This window comes from Myotis lucifugus, unplaced genomic scaffold (genome assembly GCF_000147115.1).
Source record: "Myotis lucifugus unplaced genomic scaffold, Myoluc2.0 scaffold_115, whole genome shotgun sequence".
In the NCBI taxonomy this organism is placed as follows: domain Eukaryota; kingdom Metazoa; phylum Chordata; class Mammalia; order Chiroptera; family Vespertilionidae; genus Myotis; species Myotis lucifugus.
In genome coordinates this window covers 241,925-253,347 of record NW_005871163.1, presented here as the reverse complement: position 1 = coordinate 253,347, position 11,423 = coordinate 241,925, and the positions used below count along the sequence as shown (strand labels likewise).

The 11,423-nt window shown below is 51.2% G+C and overlaps 1 protein-coding gene across 1 annotated transcript in view; it reads left to right on the top strand.

The window, feature by feature from the left end:
* Positions 1-11,423, top strand: part of SMAD6 (SMAD family member 6) — a 78,950-nt gene that overhangs the window by 30,112 nt on the left and 37,415 nt on the right. The window lies entirely within an intron of this gene.

The window sequence follows — 11,423 nt, the reverse complement described above, 5'->3', positions numbered from 1 at the left end:
GTAGCAAGTGAAGGAACTAAAAGCGGGTGTGAAGGGGAAGATTACTGATGAGCACAGGGTTTTCGTTGGGGTGATGAACTAGGCAGTGGGGAGGTCTGTACAACACTGTGAGTGTACTTAATGCCACTGAACTGTACACTTCAAAATGGTTATTTTTATATTATCTGTATTGCATTATAATCATAACAGGTTGGTGTGCCCTTTCCCCCAATCTGTGGTGCCTCCTGCCATAGCAGGCTCTTTGGCATGGAGAGTGTGGGCCCTTGCAGCTATGCCTCCTGGTTGGTGCGACTGCCCAGGGTCCAGGCAGAAGGGCGGGCAGGGCCTTTGGCCAGTGGATAGCCAAGACTGGGTTGGCCTTTCCACATCATCCCCCTCTTGAAGGATAGAGAGACACTTAGACCCTGGCAGCATCCCCAAGAGGATGCTGGGACATGGTCTGAGGGCTCTTGATCCACACAAAAGAGGTGGGACCTGGGGTGACAGGGCCTGCTGGCCACCAAAGCCACGCCATAGTCCAGGGCTGGGCTGGAGCCAGAGTGGATGGTCTTGTGCCCACCTGGTTGGCTTCTGGTCCCTGTTCCTTGTCATTGATGGGAGCTATGACTTTTTCCCTCACAAGAGCCTTCCCCTTTGGGAGGAAAACCAGGGAAGGAAGTCAAAACCTAACTGCCCATATTTTTTTAGAGATGTGTAATGATGGATGTAGGGGGAGATGGTATGAGGTACGTACTTCAGCCAAACAAACAGGCAAATAACTAACTACAGGGGCTAAATGAAGCCATCCATGTGATTGTTAAATGAGTGAACGTTAATTAGGTTGAGTTCTTAAAAGCAGAGTCTGAGGTGCAGATTTGGATGCATGTGATTTATTGGGGGGGGGGGGTTGTTTGCAGGAGAAGCGAGTGAGGGAAGCAGGACGGGGCAGCAAGCATTTGGTCTCAGCTGGAGTCCAGCCTCAGCCTGATCCGCAGGGAGCTCTGGGGCGGGAACTGCACTCCAGAGTTGGTCACACGTTAAGGCAAGGGTCAGCCTTTTGTTCCCATGTTGATGGTGGTCAGGGCGGGGGAGCTACCTGACCCAGGACAATTCTCCCATAAAGGGCATCTGTGAACCAGTGGCAGCCTGACCTCCTAGGGGCTAAAGGGGACCTGGTTGGGGCATGTAACAGCATCCACTACATGGATTTATATAGGAGTTTTATTTTTACTATTCTTTTAAATATAAAAATATTTATATTTAAAAGAATATAAATATTCTGGACAGGAACCATGTATTAAGGATAGCAGTTCATTCCTGCTAATTTTGGGTGTATACTTAAAATTTTTCATAATGAAAAATAAAATCTTGCCCAGCCTGCAACGTTTAGTGGTTGAGCATTGACCTATGAACCAGGAGGTCACGGTTTGATTCCTGATCAGGGCACATGCCGGGGTTGTGGGCTCGATCCCCAGTGTGGGGCATGCAGGAGGCAGCTGATCAATGATTCTCTCTCATCATTGATGTTTCTATCTCTTTCCTTCTCCCTGCCTCTCTGAAATCAATAAAAATATATTAAATATATATACATATTATATTTTTAAAAGAAAGAAAAAGAAAATCTTTACTGAAACGAGGTTCTGAGAAGGAAGGAAGGAAAAGGTAACTTCCACCCTCTGAAGGTTGGCTTAATGCCAAACAGCTCACTGCTTGCTTTCACCTGGGTTATTTTCCTGAGACAGATGGGGCAGTTGAGACTTGGAGAAGTTAAGTAATCAGCCCTAAGTCTAGGGTTGCCAGATTTAGCAAATAAAATTACAGGATTCCAGTTATATTTGAAATTCAGATAAACAACAACAAATTTAAGTATGTCCCATTCAGCATTTGGGATATACATTAAAAAGTTTCTCACTGTTTATCTGAAACTCAGATTTTAACTGGGCATCTTGTATTTTACCTGACAATCCTACCTAAGGCACTTAATTGTAAGTGGTGGAGAACCAAGATTCATACTCAATTTGGGGCTGACACTAAAGCTTCTGTTTTTCGACCCTGATGGGTACAGCACTAACAAAAGGTTTTGGAGGTAGTTCTCTGCAGGGCCTCACTAAGGTGCTGCCTGAAAGCAGAGGGCAGCTTTGAAAATTACTGATGCCTGAGCACCCCCCGACTAATGAAATTAGAGCCTCTGTTGGACAACCCCCTCCTCCCCTCAGTAGTTTTTTAAAGCTCCGCAGGTGAATCTAACATGCAACCAGGGCCAAGAATCACTGGCCCAGACTACCAGGGGCCTCATTGTTCACGAATGTGGGAAGGAGTCCACCAGAGACCAAGAGCGAACCTCTGGCACCTGGAAAGTACGCGGAGCCCCCGCCCTGGCTTGGGCCCAGGAATGTGCTCGGGAGAAGCAGGGAGCCCTTTTGTCACCCTCTCCAATTCAGCATCCTCCCATGGCAGGAGCCAGTTCAGCCTGGCACCAGGTCCTGTCCCACACTGCCAGCATGCTAGGCTCTCTTCTGCAGGTCCAGCTCCTGTCTCCTCCTCACTGAGCCTGCTCTGACCCTCCCAGCGGAGCTGGCCTCTCTGTCCTCCACTGACTGATGGCATAAACTCTGCGATCGCAGTTCATTCCTGCGAAGGGGTCTGCTGGCCCCCGGCATTGCTACCTTGGTACTTGTCCATGTCTGAAGGTGGTGCCTGGCATGGGGAGGCACTTGGAAAATGGGAATTGAATTGGAGGAAAACGGAAGGATTTAATGAGAATGGGATCCCATCTTTCCTCCTTACCCTCTTGTCTCCAGTCGAGTTCCCCATGCCTGCTGCTCCTCTTCTACGTTTGTTTGCCTGGAGCCTAGGCCCTGTGCAGCCCAAAGGTAAATCGGTTTATAATGACTTGAGGGAAGAAAAAAAGCGAGTGAGCCAGGATGTTGTGCAGTGCCAGCTCTGGGCCTGGGTAGGTGGAAAAAGGCCCCTGTGGCAAACCCGGAGCCTTGGAGCCAGGCCCCGGCCAGCCTGGGCTGAGTCTCCGCTTCCCAGAACTCCACCGGATAAACACGGAAGCGAGGAGCGAAGCCTCCCGCCTTCTGAAAGGGACCCTGGCCCAGAAGGAGGCCAAGGGGCTGGGGAAGAGGAGGAGGGGGGAGGCGGGGTACTTGCTCTTTGGGTATTAAAAGAATTGCTTTTTAAAGAAAATTGTGATAAAATACACAAAACAACATTTACCACTTTAACCTAAGCGTACAGCTCATGGGCATCAAGTACAGTCACATTGTGGTGCAACCATCACCACCATCCATTCATAGAACTGTCTTCATCTTGCAAAAGGAGGATGGGTTTTTTTTGTTCGTTTTGTTTTGTTTTTAAGGGGAATGGGTTTTTAACGCCTCGTATTCACTTCTGTTGAAAATATACAATGAGAGGCTACTTTACACCAGCTGGGGACACAGACCCTGCCCTTAGGGGGCTCTCATTCTTGTGGGACAGATTGGACCAATGAGCCAAGGAAAGTTGGACACAAGTGAATGTGGAGGGCCCAGATGGATGTGTGCCGTGCGAGGATGGGATAAGAGTGATGGCACACACGGGCCACTTTTATAAATCTATCTGTTCATGTCACTCCCATGAAAACAGTGCATGAAACGAGTGTCACGGTGATCCAGGAAGTTCAGAAAATAGAAAAAAAGTGCTCATTCCATACTGACGGCCGTGCTCAGCTTTCTCCCTGTCCTTCAGGGTCTTGTCTCCGTCGTATTTTCACGTTGTCTCAAGGCAGTGGCATAGAAGATAACATTTTCCTTTCTGCCCTTCTCACCTAACATCTTACTGGAACCACTTTTCCGTGTTCCACCCCCAGGCTTCCCAATGTTCACAAACAGCTCTGCTTTGTCTAGGGAGCATTCCTACCATTAATCCTCTCCGAGGGGCCGGGTGGGTGTGGCTACACTGGGCGCCAGACAACAGGTTCAGCTGGATGGGTCGAAATGGCGAAATAGGCCAGACACTTCGGCAGCCTTGTGGGCACCTCATTTGAGCAAGGTCATGGACAGTGGATGCTGGGAATAGTTATGCAGCATATTTTTGTCCATGCATTACATTCACAGGCATCCCTCTCTTGGTCCTATATCACCTATGGGGAGTTAGGGATCTCATCTGGCTGCAGATAGAACTCAGGTGTGGATCGTTCAACCCAGCAGCCTTCCAGTCACTAGAGGTGGCCAGTGAACATGTGTCCTGTGTGTCCATCTTCCCGAGGCCTCAGATTGCCACTCCTAGGACCCCCTGGAGAGAGAGCCTTACCCAGACCGTCTGTCTCCCAGTGCAGCTCCCTCGTTCTCTGCACAGCTGGTAGGGCAGGCCAACGGGAGCTGCTCGGGGATGCAGGTGTGCAGGGCTTAGGACCCTTGGAGAGAGAGAGGACTCTAGCAGTGGCATCACTTTGGCTAGTGTAAAATACACCTACCTATTTGCCTTAGTTTCTCAACGAAGCATATGGCTCATTATGGGAAATTTGGAAAGCATAGAAAAGTGCAGAGAGATGCAAGGAGGAAACTCCCATAATCCTACCATCTAGAGAGAACCACTGTTAACATTTTGGCTTACTCTGTTTAACTTTTTTATTTCTGTTAAAAAAATACAATTTGTATCCTGCCTTTCCCCCTCAGCATTACATAAATATTTCCCCATGTCGTTAACACTCTTCATAAACATTGTTTTTGATGGCTTCATTCTAGTCCGGCCTATGGATTGACCAGGGCTGACTTAGTAGCTCATCAGCTGAACACCTGGCCTCCCAGGTGGGAAGATGAGCCCAGACTGGGAGGAGGACTCTGCCCGGGGCAGGCAGTGACTCTGGCTCCTTCGGTCCTCCCTGACCACTCCTCTGGGCTGTGTTGCTTCCTGCCCGGGCCTGGCCCAGGAAGGTGGACACCCATCATGGGTGGCGTTAACCACTCCCTCCTTTAAGCTTTGGCAGCCCTGGGCATGAATGGGATGGCTCCTCCAGGAAGCCTTCTCTGGTTGCTCCAGCTTGGGGTGGCAAGTGGGTATTTGCCCTCCTCTCTGAACTCCCACTAAGGAGGAGCCCTCACATATGCTGCCTAGATTGTGTGTGCTTACAGGGTGGGCATGGTCCCTGCTACGTTGGGCCTCTTTTTCTTCCTTGCTTCGTAAAGAACTGGCTTTAGAGGAAGGCCTTGCCCTTCACTCGCTGTGCAACTGGGCAAGTTCCTTGAACTCTCTGAGTCTTGGTTTCTGTAAATGCGAGTGATAAAAATGTCCTGTTTGCCAGTTTGTTGTGTAAATGAAAAGAGATAATATATGCAAAGTGCCTCGTAGTGTCCAGGGACATGGTGGGAGCTTGATAAGTGGTGGGGGTTATTCTTAGTGGCAACAGTGAGATTGTACTGTCCTGTCATCTCCCCTTTCACCCATAGAAATGAACAGCCCAGTGGGGAAAAGTTAACCTGAACCAAGTGCAGTTGACTCAGCTACAGTTGAATGAACTGTCTTTGCTCCCTTTTCTTCTGCCCACACTTTGGTTGGGGAAACTGAGGCCACCCTGAAGTTCCGCCTACACTCCATGATTCTTGGCAGATCCCTTGAGGGTGGCGTAGGAAACTTGTCTTTGGAGATTCAGGAACACACTGGATACATCAGTTGGTGAGCCAAGGAAATTAGCAGTAACGAGCTCATTTCGATAGCAATGAGCTGAGTCTCCCTCCAGCTGCCAGACATTTACGAGGCTGGCTGGGTGCCGGCGGCCGGAGGCCTCCAATGGCCCTCATCCCTCTGCCTTCCGGCTGGAAATAATTCGTATTTAAAAAATAACAATAATAAAAAAATCTCCATCTCCTTTTGCCTTCTGGTTCCTCAGGTCCCAAGTGGCGAGATGGTGGATGTCTTTGCCCTGTGCAGGGAGTCTGAGAGAAAGGGGTCCCCTCCCCACCTCATCTGCCAGAAGGTCGATCCACACCTCCCCATGCTGGCCAAGGGGCTTTGCCTCACAGGGACTCTCTTAGGGAAGGATTACTGGAATTTCATTAGGATCCTGCAGGAGCTTTGGGTCCTTTTCCTGCTCTGGACCTCAGTTTTCCCATCTGCAAAATGGGGATGTGTAACTTTCAGGCCCAGTACTGTGGGAAACGAGAATCTAGGGTTGAAGGTTTCCAGTCCTGGACAGGAACCATGTATTAAGTGCAAATGCTCAGGCCCCTAAATCAGAATCTTCAGGGCAGGGCCTAGCAGAGGACGCTTTGAGGGCAATTTTAAAATTGAGGTTAAATTCACATAACATAGAATTCACCATTTTAAAGTGTATAGTTTGGTGCTTTTTGGTGTATTCTCAGTGGTATGCACTCATCACCGCTATGGAAATCCAGTAGGAATGTACTTTTTTTTTTTTTTTTAAGAATTAAGGGAGAGTTTAGATTTTAGTATTTGTTTTTAATTTTAATTTTTTTAAAAAATTGATTGCAGAGAGGAAGGGAGAGGGAGAGAGAGATAGAAACATCAGTAATGAGAGAGAATCATTGATCGGCTGCCTCCTGCACACGCCCTACTGGGGATCAAGCCTGCAACCCGGGCATGTGTCTTTGACCGGAATCAAACCTGGGACCCTTCTGTCTGCAGGCTGACGCTCTATCCACTGAGCCAAACCGGCCAGGGCAGGAATGTACATTTTGAACAAGTGCCCCAAGAGATTCCGATGCCGCCTGTCCCTCTGGGGTCCTCTGTAAGAGTGTCCTGAGGCATGGATGGGGGTGGACCCGTACCAGGCGAGGCTGCTCGCTGCTCGGGTTCCCCACTGGGAGAATCGGTAGGTGTCTCAGATCTCTGAATTGGGATGAGGGGTCTCTGAGAGAGAAGAGGGGGCCAGATTCCAGGAGAGGTGGTCCTGTTTCCCCACAACTTTCCAAGGGAGCAGAGGCTCTCTCCCATCCTTGTGCAGTTCACCCCACACCCTGCTATCCAGTTAGCAGTCACTTATATCTGGTGACCCTTCAGCCCCCAGCCTGGGATTCTGAGGGCAGCTTGAGCAGCTTTGGGCTCACAGCCAGGGCACACATACAGGGATGACCCTGGGGCTCCTCACCCCCCAGGGACGCCCTTCTCCACGTTCTCAGCTCACCCCGAAGGGTGTCAGTGTCCTCTGTGGCCCTGATCCAGCGCCCCTTCTCCGGGCATTAAGGGTGAAGTCCTTGTAATCCCACCCATGTCACACCCTTCGAGAGTTCCCCTCCAAGCCACTTGGGGCACCTGGAAACTTTACCCCCTAGCAGAAAGGTCTTTGTAAGGGCCACAGAATTGAGGCAGGGGTGGGGGTGGGGGAGAAGTTACTGTAGTTCCCACTGTAGTAGCTGTCAATAAAGGGGCAGGTTCTTTCCGGGGGTTTCCTCCGATCCCTGAAGATGGTTTAGGAGGCGCTGCCCCGGAGGAGGGTGTGTCTGGTGGTGTTAGGCAGGCCCCTCCCCCCGGGTGTCTCCAGGCCGGGAGACCCTGCATAGGGTTCTGCAGCACTGATGTTTGTGGTCTTGGGGCCCCATGGGGTGTGCAGCCAGCCCCTGGACAGTAATTGGCAGCCACAGGAATGGCACCCAGCCATAGGGCTCTTGCTGGTTGACCCTTCCCCCAGGGAAGGGGTGGCTGGTTGGCTTTCTGCCCTCTCCTGATGCAGCTCTTGGCTCTCAGGGTCACCATTGGTATTTCTGACCCTGGCCACAGTCGGTATCCCTTATTTATGAAGCCCTGTGGGTCAGAGGACATGGCCTTTGCTTCGGACTTCCCACCGGGATCCCTGGCCTGAGACCTGGCTTCGCTTCTGGGCTTGGGTGCTTTTACTGAGCTCTTGCCTGAAGCTTTAGTCCTGGAAGTCTTTTCCTTGGATTCCCCCACCTGGAGGCCTGGCATTTCAGAGGGGCTGCCCCTCCATGGTCAGCATGTGGTAGGCCACACCCTGGCTGTGTGACCTTTTCCTCTTTGGGCCTCAGTTCCCAAACCAGGTCGTAACTGGTACTTCCGTAAGTCACCCCTGATCTGGATGTGGTAGCTGCACAGGGAAGGCTGAGGAATGACTGGATGCATCTACTAGCCAGAGACCCTACAGTGCCTTATTCCCATGGGATTTTGAGAATCCCCTGCAGTTTGCAGTGAGAATGTAGCACCTGAGAGTTTGCTTGTTAGAAGGGTCGGTGGCTCTGTAGTGGGCAGTTTTCTCTCAGGGCTCTACTGAGCCGTTCCCACTAATTGACTTGGGGTGGCTGGTGTTGGGGGTGGATGCTGACCAGAGACCTCTGGGCTGGCATGGAGTCAGTTTCTGCATCTGTAAAATGGGTATCTACCTGAAGGGGCTTTTGCGACTGAAATGAGATGATGTACACTAACACCTATGCAGGTGTTATCTTCCTAGCTGTCAATCTCACTGATGTCCTTCCTCATCATACAAATGTGTAAAGGAGGTTCCCAAAGACATTAAAAGACTTGTTAATACCGCCAGTTAGTGAAGGAGTAAAGGCCCACACCAATAGCATTTCCTCTTTCTTTTTTTTTTTTTTGAAAGTAATACATGATCAATGCAGAACATTTAGAAAACAAGAAAAGCACAAAAGAAAAACAAATTACCCTTAACTCTTCCACCCTGAAAGAAAATCATTTTTATTTTTTAGTTAGCTTAGAATATTAATTTTCTTGTCATCCTCTTTCTTAACAAAAAAAGTGGGAACTAGAAATCAGCTATATGCATCTATATTGCCAAATGAAAGGAAGGCACTATTAAAAGTACGTATAACCGTTTGGAGCTCCCTTTCTTTCTCTTAGCAATAGTGAGAACATTTCCTCAATTCAACAAATACTCTGTGTGATTTTTAATGGCTTCTTAGTTATGCCATCTCACGGATGTGCCATATTTACTTACCAAACCCCCAGGGGCCTAGACATTTAGGTTTTAACTGTCACAAACTCTTGTGCTTTCTTGGTGCGCATCCTCACGCATACATCTCTGCGTGCATCGCTGGTGACTTCCTTAGGATAAATTCCTAGAAGTGGGACTGCTAGGTCAAAGGCCATGCATACTAGGACCAGGGTGCCCTCCGGAAAGGCTGTATCCGTTTTCTCTCCCAGCAGCCGTGCAGGAGAGGGCCCGGATCTCGTAACTCACAACCCTTGGCTATTTCCAAACCACGAGCCCAGAAAGAGTTGGAAAAAAAAAATAAAAAATAAAAACCACCGTGCTGGGAGCGACTTCCTGCCAGAGGAAGGGAGGCATTTGGTAAATAGTCCACTCCCAGTTTCTGAGTGGATGCTCTTCGGCCTGCCTCGGGTCAGGCCATGTGGGAGCATGCAGGAGAGCCGAGACTTCCCCGGCTTCCCAGCCTCCTTGGACGGGGAAGATGCCGGACACCTGAAAGGCAACAGGAGTGTGAGCCCAGGACCGGCGAGTCCAGGCTGTGGGCAGGGCCGCGCTGCCTCAGCCACCTCCGTCCCTGGCGTCTGGTTCCGTGCTCGTTCAGTGCTCGGAGGACCAGAAGTGTGGCGAATATTTGTCGAATAACAAAAAGCAGCTTGTTACCAGTGGAAGTCTACGTGAGCGCTTTGAAGTAGGGCCTGAGTCTTGTTCACAGCTGGCTGCGCCCCGAGCCTAGAACAGCGTCCCTTTTCCATAAATACTGGCCAGGACCCAGTATGAATGCTCTATGGGACAAATGACTCCAAGGAAGTGAAGAAGGAGTGGTCCAGATCACCCGAGAAAATGGGATGAGTCTTTTTGCTGTTGACGCTGGAGTGCACTGGACAGGGAGTCCGGGTGTCGATTTCATCCCCCTGTTCCTGTGTGACCGGGGTAGTTGCCTCACTATCTGAGCCTCATTTTTCTTAAGGGACTAGATTTTGTTCTCAGGGCCCCCTTCTGGCTCTCAGGCCGAGAATCTGGGTACCTCTGGTCAGGATGGAGCCAAGGGAGGGTGTCAGTTGACAAGACTCTGGCCCCACACATCCAGCAAGATGGGGGCTCCCCCAGGTGACCTCTGGGCCAAGGACAGCTGCTTCCCAGCCAGGTCCTTGCCGCTGCTTCCCATCCCACCCCTCAGCAGGGCTGGTGGCTTGTCCCTGGGGAGGGGATATGGAAATAAGGTGATCCAGCTTTCCCCCAGCAGTGACCCTCTGTTTTGAATAAGATTGTGGATTGTTTATTTGAGAGGAGAGGCCGCAGCCAAACATCCTGCTTTTAAAATCTGAGCTCCAGCCTCAGTCCCTCCACCCCACCCCCAGCCCAGGAGGCCCTTCTTTTGCAGCCCCTAGCCTGGCATCGTCTACCCCTCAGCTTGACTCCCCCACCCCACCCACTTCCTGGGCCTGACAGTAAAACAGCTCTTGATGGCTCCCTTCTCCCTTCTTTTCTGTTCCCCTCCACTTGGTTCCTTAAGCTTCCCCTCTGCTTAGGTTAAGAGGAGAAGGGCTTCCCACTCCAGGGGGGCACTCTTACTTTGTCAGAACACTTTCCCATCTTGGACTTGTATCCTCAAGATCTGAGTGCTGAATCCATTTTGTTGGTGAGGACGCTGAGCACCAGAAAAGTGCAGCTACTTGCTCAGGTGCATGGCACAGCAACAGCCTAGAATAGCAAAGCCGGGGCTCCAGCCAAGCCTCTACCTCCAGCTTGCTGTGTGACCTTGGACAAGTCCCATTCCCTCTCTGGGCCTCAGCTTGCTCAGCCAGAGCGGGTGGGTGGGTGGGTGGGTGGGTGGTGGATGACCTCTCAAGTTCCTTTCCACCTTGCTTGTCTCTAGGTGAGTATCCTGTGGCATCAGGTGAGGAGGCCCCTTGCAGTGCCTCCAGGGCCCTGTGGCACCCCCACCCCTCCCTTGCGCCCCATTTCCCGCAGCCAGTTTGGAGCCAGAGACAAAGGCCTGCTCTGGGAGGAAGGTGCGGCCGGCAGGGATGTGTGCTGGTGCCTGGCTGGCGGGCCCTGATAAGAAGCCGTGGCTCCCTGTGAATCAGCTGGAGGTGTTGGGGGCAGGGGGCAGATAGGGCTGGCTGGCACTGGTCTCACCAGTCTGGGCCCGCCCCCTTCAGGGCCTCCCCAAGCTCTGTCATTCAGGTGAGAGAGAAGGTTGCATGACAAATGCTGGACTTGCAGAGAGAAAGGGACTTGCAGCTGTGCAGCTTTGGTGACTCCTGCACTATTATGTGCGTGCAAGCCTGGGGGTTTTCTGCCCTCAACAAACCTGGGACCACCTAAAAGGCCACATGACCCTGGGGCTCTCTCCTGGCGTGTGGGCAGTGCGTGGATGGGACGCGTGTAGTTTCTGGAAGTTAAAGGTCTCCCTTCCCAGCGAGCCAGCTTTGTTGCACATTCTCAAGGACCCTGACTTCAGCTTATTGTTCCCGCTGCTGACACCGAGGCTCCAGTTCCTCTCTGGACTTGCACTGGGGGTGGGGTGGGGGTAGGGGGG